Genomic DNA, 13,023 nt, shown 5'->3' on the forward strand with positions numbered 1-13,023 from the left:
CTAAAATATTTCTGTTTTACTAATAAGCAACAGTCTTCCAAAAACTGCAAGTGTAAATTTTAGAACAAAAGACTTTTTCTATCATGTGTTTTTAAGGTGCTTCACACAGATAGGCAAGGAAATACGCCCCAAATCAATGAATACGTAAAGGAGTATAGAGCCCACAACAAAACCAAGTGGCACGTTAAAGAGCGGAAGGTAACCCGGCATCATCTCCTGCGACGCACGAGCCCACAAACCCCTGCTCCTCGCTCTCCCTCACTCCTCCTTTCTGGGGTGCTGGCCTGCTGACGGCCCAGCCCTTCATGGCACCTGGAGGCAGGAAGGACTCCGATGCCTTTCATGGGAGAGAAGGCCCAGCTCCCCCAGGAGAGAAGGGTCTAGCTCCCAGCATCTTCAACCGTAAGCCCTCCCATCGGGAACTCTAGTAGGTAACTGTACTTACAGGTAACTTTTCAACCCTTTCCAAGGGTTTCTTTCATCTTGACAAATATTTGAAAATTAGTACTTATGCCAATGTATAAAAAATGAATAGAAAAGGGAAAAATACTGACTTGTGATAAGAAAGTAACAATCTAGACATAAGTAGAAGTCATTAGATTTAACATCAAATCCTTAGGCTCAACTGGAGCTCACTAAATCCCAGCCAGTCAACACTGTTTAAATGTAAAAGAGTCAACATTAAGGAACATGTATAAGGTGCTAGAAACATATTATTGACAAGGGAAATAAAACTAGAGAACACATAATAAAGTTCTCCGGGCTGAGAACTTTTCTTAGTTCTGTCAACTGTCTGACTTTCTGAAACATACCTATGGAAACGGAGGGCAGCCTGTACGACTAGAAGGGCTGACTCCCCACATGGAGACTTCGCATCTAGAACTTGTCTAAATCCATCTGAGAAATAAAGCCCACTTCCCTCCAGGGGAAGCAAAGCATAGACACAGTTAATTATAACTACAAACAAATTAAAATCCCACAAATTCAATAAATAGTCCACATAAAAAAGAAATTAGCAATGTGGTTGTCTGTATACATACAGAGATAGCAAATAAAATCTGCCTTTATATTATTAAAAGCAAAATGCTTAAGGACTCATTGATAAACTTCTGTGAGGTAAGTGTTGAGATTTGGGGATGTAAATTTTTTACTGCCTGAGTTGGAAACATTTTCTATATCATATATCTGACATTATAATAAAATTATGGCTCAAAAATCTGTTTTACATAAAATCTCTCATCTACATGTCATCAGGCTAATTACCTGGACATCACCATCTCCTCCACTGGCTCTAGCGGACTTAGAAAAGAAAGAGGTTTACGTTTTATTTTGTCTTCTTGCACTTAAGGTTTGGTTAAGAGGAAAAGCCTATAAAAGACATCTTTATTTCCCCAAAGATTTCAGAGCAATTGCTTCAGTAAATCAAAAGGATGCTCTATTTCCAAATCATATAATTCAAGAGCAAAGGTTATTCAAGGTGATTTAACCTTTCCTCAACCCTGATACCTTCAAACATCTCCCCCAACTTCTCCTTGGCTGTCAAACGGCTCAAACACGGCGCTGGCACTGCCTCCACGTCTCCACTTCCGCTCGCTCCGACGCCCTGTTCCACCACTTGAGTGAGTTGCGCCCCTAAGTTAACCACGACCTCCGATCTCATAACCCCTCTTACTCCCAACCTAAAGGCAAACGAACATTCGTCTTAAACCTCTTTTCTTTCTTGCCTGTAAAACCACGTTCTCCTAATTTTTCTCTTACCCTCTGCCCCCTCCTTTCCCCCCTCCTCCAAGCCCCAAATACGGATACTTGTAATTCTGCCCTTCATCTTTTTCCCCTCTCTCCCAGGAACCTTTGAGAACTTTTCTTCTTGAAACTTTGTAAAATATTTCATAAATGCAGAATACTAACAGCACAAAAGATACCAGGAGGAGTCAGGTAGTTGGAGAGCAATTCCACTCACCTCAATAACTAGTTAGCTGGCGACTGGAGGAATGTTTTCCTACTATCCATGTATGTATCGGTGCTCAAGGTTAAGAAAACCACATTTGTATTTTTTGGCAGGTGAAATACATTTTAAATGAAAAAAACATTTAGAATGTTTTCTTTTTAAAATGCTTGTGCTGCTAGAAGGAAGCATCTAACAATCTGTTCATTATTAATTGCATGTCTTCTGATATGGTTAATTATTTAGACTTGATGCAATCATTCAGCTGGTTAAGACTGCTTACTGATACAAAGCAAAAGATAGGATGTATAAATTGCAATGTAAATATCAGCTTCTTAAGGCTCAAAACCAATTTCCTCTAGAAGGGCATTTTAAAAATTTTATATAAAAATATTTGTAGAAAAGAAACAAAAATAAAATCCACAGAGAGCTGATATTATACCTTAATTTAAAAGTTGTCAGAATACTTATAGTCTTTAAAAGTATAAGTTGTGATAATTAATGAACAGTAATTTATTGGTATGAAAAATTAAGACCAAGGACATTTTTACACATTTCGAGATTGTTGACTAGCACTTTACCTAAGTTGTCTCCTTTTACCTTGAAAAACAAACATAAAAAACTACTCATTTTAAAGCTTTAACATAAAAGCATAATGCATATAAAATCATTTAATTTAAGAAATTTTAAAAAATATTTTATGGCTTACAAAATTTAAGGATATGGGGAAGTTATCAAGATAAAGCATTAAATGAAATAAAAAACAATATGATCTCATGATTTTCCAATTTTGGTTAAAAAATGTATGTCCTTGTGGTCATTATATATATAAAGCAAACAGGAGTATCATACATGAAATGTTAACTGTAAATCTCTAGGCAGAACAAGTGCGAGTGATTTTTATTTTCTTCTTTATACTTTGCTTTCTTTATTCATTCCTTTCTACAATAAACAATACAAATGAAGTGTCATCTTCTCAGTGAGGCCTTCACTGTGATCCAATGCACAATACATCAACCACTCCATCCCACCCTTGAGATTTCCTATCTTGCTTCCCTACTTTATTTTTTCTTCTGTAAGACTTATTACTATCTAGCATGGTATTATCTCTCTCCCTTATTAGACTATAAGCTCAATAAAAAGACTTTTTTACCACTACATCCTCAGCACCTGGAATAGTCCCTAACACAAAATAGGTGCTCAGTGATATCTGCTGATGAATGAATAAATGCACTGCGGTGTGAAGCCAGAGCTTCCTGGTCACAGTAATAATTGGCTCACTGGATGTCACAAAATGAAAGCAACTCATTTATTCCTATTCTGAATCAATACCTAAAATGACTTTACAGAGGGCTAGAAGAGCTGTGGCAAACAATAACGTAGTCCTATTTTTTCAAGCCTAAAAGGGAGCATCTAAGATACTCCCTCCAAAATTTAGGAATAAATTTATGACCTGACCTGATTTGATATATCAAAGGGACTCTAGAAGATTGATCACATTGCTGTTATTGCTGATACTAAAAAGTAAGCAATATTGTCTAAAACCATACTGCTACTCGTCTAAGGTTTCCACTAGAATATTCAATTCCAGTCTGTGAAGCTGGATATAAAACGTTCCTTATGTATAAACAAAAAACAAGCTGAATATCGTACTCTTATGCACCTGAGTATCTGTTATCTAAGAGATCTTGGGATATTTTATAAACATCAATCAATGCTGTGCAAAGAAAGCTAAGAGGGACGAGGCAATTAGATACTGTGAAAAAATGAAGGCAATCAGAAGAAATACAGTCCGTGGTGGCAGTGACACAGCTAAGCAGGAGGTATGGATACTCTGGGTAAGTGCCATGGAAAAATAAATATCATGATTGGACTTGAGGCAAATGGAAACAGTTCAAATTGGCTTCATACAGTACTCTGCGGAACATATGATGTCCATATGTCCATTACCAACAAACCAAAACATGGGAAATAACAAAAGCCAATGCTGTGATGGCTCTAAGAGCACACCCAATGCCAGTCTCTACCACAGCGCAGCAGCATAGCTTACTGCAGCTGCCAGGTGAGCTGGCTAAGAAGTCAGAAGCAATAAGGAAAGAAAAGGGGAGAGGCCTGACTATAAACGGTTCTCATTCTCTACATGAAAAAAGCTGGGATCTACTCTAGAAAGCAGAATGTGGCCACAATAAAGGCTGTAAAGCAAAGCACTGGTTTTGTTGGGGTTTTTTTTGACAGTTTCCCAAACTATAAAGTACTTTAGAATTAAAGAGGTCAGCATTTTATCCAAAACTACGAATGATTTAAGATCCAAAGAATTAAATTCCGTAAGAAGACTGGAATAGAAGAGACTAGCATCCAAGCTTTAAAAATTGCAAACGTGACCTTTCAAGTTTGAAATATATAATAGAGAACAAAACAGACTGACCACCTTTTGGGAAGGCTGGGAATCCATCACATTTTATGTCAAGGCTAAGTCTACAGATTTTCTTTCCATATTCTCTAATTCCCAAAATGATTTCATAGATGATATGAGGCAAAGGCCATGAAGGACCAATTTACACAGCAAAGCCAAAACTATAAAAACCTAAAGGAACCAATACGATAATCTTAGAGCTTATCTGGTGGTCCTGACCTTGCCAACCAATCAAAACCAGATATTTCCAGTCAGGTGAACTGCCTAAAATAACTTCAGCTCTAATTCAGAAATATATTGGTTGTCACTCACTGAAACTGTATGGTAATAAAACCCAGCCGTTAAAAATACATAACTATTTTACAGTAAATATCAATGTCATTCCTGTTTCAACCTGACTTCCCATTCTAACCCCAAACTCCCAAACTTGAAACTGAGTGCAATTTCTTGAGTAGCGGGAGTGTGGTTAAGGAGAGGAAGCTACGCTTGTTTGTATGGAATCTGCCATTTCCTCCCTGCCAAAACACTTGTTTAAAAAGTCATGTAATATTTCTATTAAATTGCAAATGCAGCCGACAAGGAAATGGCCTACTGGCAGGGTATTACCTTTGTGGCAGTGCCAACAGGCCTCCAGCAAAATAGTGCACATGATAATTTCAACATGCATTCCCAAGTAACAAAATTGTGCTCTACACAAATACCACAGGACCTGAGCACGATCCAGAAAAAGCAATGGGAAAATTTGCCCAAGCTTTCATGCTTGCCTATATCAATTGTATGTCATAACTAAAGCAAAATAGAAAAGCATCTACATATGTCCAAGAAGCTTGTGAAGTTAGATCATATAACCCTGGGAAAACTATTGCAACTTAAATCTGTGTATTTCTTGTTAACCACTGTAACAACTCACTAATAAAAATTAAGAAAAACTGTGGGTATCATATGAACCAAAATGTACTAACTATGTACAATTCCTTAAAGACCATAATGCAACTTATTAACAGGAACATATGTTCAGTGTAAGCCACAATTGTTATGTTAAATTACTTCTTCCTTTGATATCATTCATTTGATTACAGAATTTCAGAGATTCACAAACCTTCCAATTAAAATGGTGACCTTCAGTATATAAGTCACTTACTGCCATGCTTATAGTCACTTCTGACCAGTTATCCCTCACCTTTCATTACATAGCACAACTACATGTAATTCTGCCGTTTAAATGATCCCAGATGTAATAAAGATGATTCTATTTATGTAAAAGTTAACTGAAACTAAGTTAACATAATCAAATCATTAATGTGTGATTAAGATGGTCCTCTAAGACAGTTAAAAAATTCTACTCTGCAGGAATTTAACTAAAATTCAATTTTTTTTCAAAGTCAGGTATGTCTTATCTTCTTTTTTTAAAAAAAAATGTCTGTTCAGTCACAATTCCAAAGTAAGATTTGCTGTAAACAGCATTTCCTCCAAAACCATTTTAAATTTTTTAATATTATACACTTGAAGTTACCGAGTCAATACCTGCCCTCAGATATCTCTCAACCTCCCAACACACACACTCCAGATATCTGTCTTCTAAAATAAATGCCAGCTCAGGTCTCCAGCCTAAACAGTTTCCATGGCTGGTTTAAAAACAAAACAAAACTTAACTAAGATCAATATAGTAAGTCTATACAATTGCTTTGAAAATATAAGTAAGTCTTCAACAAGACTTAACAATTACATCCCCATTAGCAAACCAAAGCTACTGTCCAGAAGCCAAAACTATAAGGGTGTTCACACTGGTCTTTCTGATCTCCTTCAACAAGGGAACAGGATCTAAAGTACAAAAAAATTATATGAATTATATCAATTTAAAATTTAAATTTTAGATAAATAAACTGCACTTGGTAAAAGATTTAAAATCAAGCTACAAGTGATGATGGGCCTTTCAAGTTGTATCTGATTAGCATTTGCTTACTTTCATTTCTCAGTTTATTTCACTAACTCTTAGTCTGTTAAAAGCACAACATTTATTATCGTCAGAAAGAAGGTGACCTTGCCAGACTTCAATACTAACATCAGAGAGGACCCTGAGACAGGAAAGGCGGTCGGGTACAGAGTGAACAAAAGTATTTCCTGGGTGCTCTGATGCGTAAGTCACTCTGCAGGTTCCATTAGAAGCACAAAGATGAAATGCAACACACCTGCATTTAAAACTTAGCTCTAGCAGGGGAAATAAGATAACATAATAACTATGATGATACATAGTAAGTTAAAAAGTGCCATAAGTAAGTCAAAGAAAAGGTGATGTGAGAATTCAGAGAAAGAAAATATTTTATTTTTAATCAGTGGAATGAGGAACTTTGGACAGTAACTTGACAGACCTAAAACTATCTTAATGGGGAGGCAGATCATAGATGCCATACACATACATATTTAATCTGTTTCCGGATTAAGACACAGAACAGTGATATGCTGTGATCAAGTAAACAGTAAACAAAACCATAACCTAAATATACAACATAATAAACTCTCCTGAGGGTCACTGATTTTTGAGAATCACATTTTCAATGTTCTGGGGTCAAAAAACCCTTGTGTCAAGGAGTCTCCATTTTCATTTGATAAAAATTATGAACTCTATCACCAGAAAAATGCACAGCTGCACAAACACCACTATTTAAATGCAATTTCTGGGCGTCCACTAACTCTGAATTCTTGCCCCAGAGGAAGCTCATTCTATTCCCCATGAATCACGGTCTCCATCACTGGGCTGGTACACAGTGAAAAAGTAGAAAGTCTCTGTATACCAGTCTGACTTAAAGTTAGAAAAGAGAGAATCCACATGTATCTCTGTCCTCACAGACTCATTACTTCCATATTGTTTCAGTAAAGGCTTCAAAAGTCATCTCAGCAGCCATAAGAAGGGCTTAAAGCTTTCAGCAACCTCCCTTGGCTGGCAATAAACTCCTCTGGGTACTGTGTAAAGTCCCAATATCTCCAACTCTACCGGACACCCTAAAACAATGTCAGGTGATGTTGAAGTAACTGCCTGATCCTTTCCATAGCCAAAAGCTCCCTAAGTGATGATGGTAAATATTATTAAGTAGGAATCCTCTGCAAGAACTTGAACTAATGTACTGTCTCAATGTGAGACTTGAAAAGTAACTTAATACGGCTACCTGGCATACCTACAGTACTCAGCATTTTACATGTATCGCTCATTTACACAACTCTCTGAAATGGACATATGAGAGTGCTTTAAAACAAATTCCTAGATAACAAAATTGTTTCAGGACTCACATTCAGACTTCCAAAGCCTGGTTCAGTGATTTTTTTTCTCTATTATGCAAGTTAAAACTAATACTGGTCATGTAATCAACTGAACAGATTTGAACCACCTATATTTTTTTAATGAAAGGATGCAACACAATAAAAGGAGAGACAATAACACATGACTGTGATAGAAGAGAAATGAGGGTGGATCACACAGTGACGATAAACACTGTTTTATGTGTAAGTCCCATTTCTCTGTCACACAAAAACGGGTCACAGTGAAATATATTTCATGCTGTGCAGCACAGCTGAGAGAGTCTGAAATGAAATGCCATCTTTCAATCGTTAATAAATCAGTTTAAATTGTCTCCTTTTGATGCTCCCACACAAATACAGATAAATATTGTCTCTGTCAATACCTCACATTAAAATCTTTAAAAGATGTATTCTAGTGCATTTCTTTCTCAATGATTCTTACTGTAAGCAATACAGTACTTAATAAAAATATGTCTCCAAAACTATAATTCAGATTCATGTAATTCGTGTGTCAGTAGGGAAATGATTGTTTCCTCAATAGTTACCAAACTAATCACGTTTACAAAGCACTTGGCAACATCAATAATAAGGTTTGAATACAGTGGGAATCTGTCTTCCCTGTGAAACCCAGTGGGGTGACCTCAGCAAGCTCAACCAAGAGGAGCTGAGATCTGTTCACTCCATTCTCCTCACTTGTTCATCTCTTCAAAAATAACAACTCCAACTGGACAGAAATACGTTGAAACTGTCGCTGTAATAAACCTTAATCCCCAATTTAGGGGCTGGAACGCTTGGTACTCCCACATGTATTAGGACCTCAGGGCAGAAAAACTAACTCTCAGACAGAGCGAAAAACCATATGTCCTGGAAGCGGCACTGAGTCTCCCCTGATCCAACGGGCCCTGCTCCTCCACATCGGGGCTGTTTCTGATCTGAAAGTAGGGTTAACAGAATCGGGGTGTCGCCTAAAACAAGCAGGCAGAAAGTGCAGGGAATAGAGAAGGGGCACTGTACAAAGCAAGCAAGCAGTGGGACGGGGAGCGGGGGGCCTTTGTGTCCCCGTGCTGCCGGGAGACAGGGGACAGAGGACGTCAAGGTGGGAAGGACAAGGTGAGAAAAAGGAAGAAGAGGGAAAGTTCAGAGGAGAAAACCAGTGACACGTGAAATGACAGCGATAAAACCCCACCCGCAGCCCGGGGAGCCGATATAGTCTGCAGCGCGCGCATGTCACTGAATGAAGGTTCTCGGGGCGGCCCTGCACCCCAAGTACTGCAGCACTGCCGACCCCGCGCTCCCCCAGGACAGCTGCGTCTCCAACCTCAGCTCCAGTTTTCACTGGACCCCAAGCCCCAGAGCAGGAGCCACGCCCTGCCGCTCAGCACCCGTCCTCCATGGCCAGCGATGCAAGACAGACAGCCGTGCAAGACAACCGCGCACTAAGCACTTGCGGGGAGAAACCAAGGAAGGGGAATGGGAGTGAAGGGGACAGCGAGGGAGTCCCAGGGCACTTGTCTTCCAAATGCCTCCAGGCCCCGTTGCACAGTGGGGGCCGTGCCAGCGGTGGGAGCGGGCGGCTCCTCCTGGGCGCAGAGGGCTGCGGGCACCACACCTGCACAGCGCCCAGAGGGCTGCGGGCACGGTGCCTGCACAGCGCCCAGCACCGAGCCGCCGCACCCAGAGCCAGGCAGCGCCCGGCCCAGAGTCCCAGCCCACCTGCCCCCGCAGGGCTGCGGGGAGCCGAGCTGGCTCCTGAGGAACAGGAGGCTTTAAAGGACAACAACAAAAATCAAAGAAAACTCCGATGAAGTGTGATGAAAAGAAAGACAGGCCCAAGCCAGCCGTGTCCTCAAGCGGCCGCTGGGCAGCGCGCGCTTCTCCCCGGCTCCGAGCGGGCACGGGCAGGGCTGGGGCTCCCCCTGGGGCTCCCCGAGGGCGGGCGAGCCTGGGGCGCAGGTGAGCCTCCCCGCCTCGCAGCTCAGGTCAGAGGAGTGCGAGCTACACGAGCAAATAACAAGTGAGTAAAATGCCTCCGGCCTCTCCTTAAGTCACACATGACATAAAGCTTCCTAAGATACACCACAGATTTGTACATCTTATTTTTAAAAGGTAAACCACATTCCGTATTATATTGTACAGAAGTAAAACTCTTAGTTTTATTTTTACTTTCTTTTCCTCGGGTGACATCAGATCTGGGGGTCCCTTGCCTGCTGTCCTTGGTCTGACTCGAGCAGCTCTGTCCTAGCCCTGTCACCACGCTGACTAACTGGTAACCAAACACACAAGCTTGTAAAGCAAAGCAAAGCAAAGCTGTGCTAATAATCAGGAGGGTCTTAGTGATGTCTACGGAGAAGTGCTTAGGTTTGGTGGGGGGATACGGTGATAGATATTTAGAAAAATGATACTGTTCACTCATTTCCTGATTTTTTTGTAATTCTATTTGCTCAAGGGCTGAGAAGATTGCTCTCCACAGAGTTCTGTGGTTAACTGAATTCAAAATTAATTTTTTTAAATCTTTTATTTATTTAACTTACCAAAATTAATTTGGTGACCTCACATTTAACTTTTAAAAATAAACTGGGTTTTAATAAAATTTGTTTCAGTTAACATTTTGAGCAGATAGATTTACTTCCATTAGCCATCACTCATTAATTTTAATCTAACAGCTGGCTATAAATGTATAAGCACATTTCCAGTCCTCTGCTTAGAAAGTTCTACAGGTTTCAGTGTGTATCCCCGCGGTGCCCTTTACTACACAGATAACTGTTACTATCTACTACACTGAAGGTTTGGCTTGCACACCCTACAAATTTCTCTTTTAAAGAAAGAGAGAGAGCTGTATCCAAATGAAAAAATTTAGTTCATTCCTTGCCATGCAACAAACCCAGTCTTTTCCATAGCTCTTTTTATTAGGAAATTCCCCAAGTATCTACACTCTACCTACCTCTCCTTCTCTCTCGGGAATGATCCAAGTACCGATACCCGATAAATCAACGAAAAGCATGTACAACAAATGACCTCAGCCTTAACACCTTCAGAAGACCCACTCTCAGTTCACTGCCAAGTTCCAACTTAATACAATTACTCTCATTTTCTAATTTAGTACCATCTTTAAGTTCTTCAGATCCCTCAGGCTATGACACTCAAAATATGTTTTTCAAAAGCTTCATCAGTAAAAAGCACAATGTAAACCAGTGACTATTCAGCAGGAGCAATTCTGTTCTAAAGTATCCAAGCTGATGCACCTCTTCTTGTCCCTAATTCTTGCCGGCCTATGCAAGCACGGGTTTCCAGCAGGCCTGGAGAACGGGCATCCTGAAAGGGTGGTAGGCCTGAGACAATGACTGGGAAGCCAATCCCTAGTTCACTCAGCCTTGGACTCAGCATCACTGTTCTGGAGTTGTTCCTATTTACATGCATCTAGAGGGCAGGCATAGTAGAAAGAGGTACACTCTTGCGAGACAGGCTAAAGGTAATTGCCGACAGACTGGTTAGAATCCCCACTCCAGCAGGCAATATCAACAGTGGCTGGGCAGCCCCCGGATGTGGAGGCTCAGGAACCTGGCCCACCACATCCTAACTTAGCCTCCTATTCCAGAAAGCCATCTATATGCAGTAATTGTATAATAGCCTTTACTTACATTAAAAGAACTAGCAACCCGGGTTGAGTATTGACCTATGAACCAGGAGGTCATGGTTCGATTCCCAGTCTGGGCACATGCCCAAGTTGTGGACTCCATCCCCAGTCGGGGGCGTGCAGGAGGCAGCCGATCAATAACTCTCATCATTGATGTTTCTCTCTCTCCCCCTCTCCCTTCCTCTCTCTGAAATCAATAAAAACATATATATAAAGAAACAGCTTTCTTTGCCTCATCTTTTGTAGTGGTCTTTCCATCAATCGCATCTTCAGTCTATTGTGGAAACGCAGAAGGTGACACCTGATAAACTATCCAAAGGACTAAAGAGTCAAGAGTTGCCTATACATAAATTATGAGGGAAAAGAGAAATCCACTTAGGTAGCAACTATCAAGGAAGGCTCTACCTAGAAATAAAAACTCAGATGGGACTTGAAAAATGGGTAGAATTTTGATTGGTAGAAAAAAGTGAATGCATCCTAGGAAGTCTGACTGACAGACAGATTAGCTAGACAGAACTTAAAGAGATATAATATCTTCAAGTATATTCTTACTACTTCGTATGTGTTCATTCAAACTGTCAAGTGATATTTTAAGATGCTGGAAGGCAGGGGCCATGTATTACAATTCTTTGCTAACTCCTAAATACACTATTTGAATGGAAAAAATAAGGTTTACACAAGGAGGAAGCAGGCAGTAATAATCTAAGTCCTGGGATAAGTCCCAGCTCCGGCACTTAGCAGGTTGCCTTGGACAATTTAGTTTACCTCACTCACTAAGTCAAACTCAAACACACCCAGTTCAAGGGTCACCCCAAAAACATTCCAACTAAAAGTATCAAAGATAACTAATGATAAGGTAATCAGATGAGAAATGAGAATCTGTCACTGATTTTATGCTGACCTTGTACATAGTTTTCAAGCTCTTATCAAACAAATAATTGATGTGGTTTTTATTTTTCACTTAGCAAAGGATTCATATGCAGAAGGCGGATGATACACATTCTACACCACTGGGTTACCCGAAATTTTTAAATATTTTAGGCATAGTTCAGTTGCCTTTAGTATTGAAATTGAATCTGTAACAACACTGTAACATCAGAAATAATTACAATTTACCCTTCTCCAGATACTCTAAAATACTGCACTATTTTTCCTCCCAACTATTGCCTTCAGGCATTTCTCCAGGCACCCGGACACGGTCTTCTCCGCCTTACACACGCGTGGGCGCGCGCGCACACACACACACACACACACACACACACACACACACACACACACACACACTCCTCTCTCCCCCTTTCTCTTTGCCCTTTATTCCTATATCCCTTCTTCCCGAGATGACTACAGCCACTAGAGGGCAATAAGTTTACAAAGATAAATGTACTATCTATAATGAGTTGAGTCACATACCAATAAATGTAAAGACTGTATGATCACAAACCCTAGAGCACAGGAATTAGGCTTGAATATGCAAGGTATGAACTTCAAATTCAAAAATTATCCCAGAAAAGGAGTTCCCAGAACATATAATAGTGTTCAATAAAAAGACAGGGCATTTTCTCACTGAGCACTAACTAAAGAAATAAAAGTAACTTGCTTACAAGTACATTGCAATATTAGAAATCAGGATTTTAAAAATATTAGATGTGAAGAAAAGGGGGAGAAACAAGAACAGACAGGCAGCCCTGACCAGGTGGCTCAGTGGGTTGGAGCGCCATCCTGTACACCAGAAGGTTG

The 13,023-nt window shown here is 40.1% G+C and overlaps 1 protein-coding gene across 1 annotated transcript in view; it reads right to left on the minus strand.

Moving 5' to 3' along the window:
- STK3 (serine/threonine kinase 3) overlaps window positions 1-13,023 on the minus strand; it is a 142,360-nt gene that overhangs the window by 89,581 nt on the left and 39,756 nt on the right. The window lies entirely within an intron of this gene.

This window comes from Miniopterus natalensis, chromosome 16 (genome assembly GCF_054644295.1).
Source record: "Miniopterus natalensis isolate mMinNat1 chromosome 16, mMinNat1.hap1, whole genome shotgun sequence".
Taxonomy (NCBI): Eukaryota; Metazoa; Chordata; class Mammalia; order Chiroptera; family Miniopteridae; genus Miniopterus; species Miniopterus natalensis.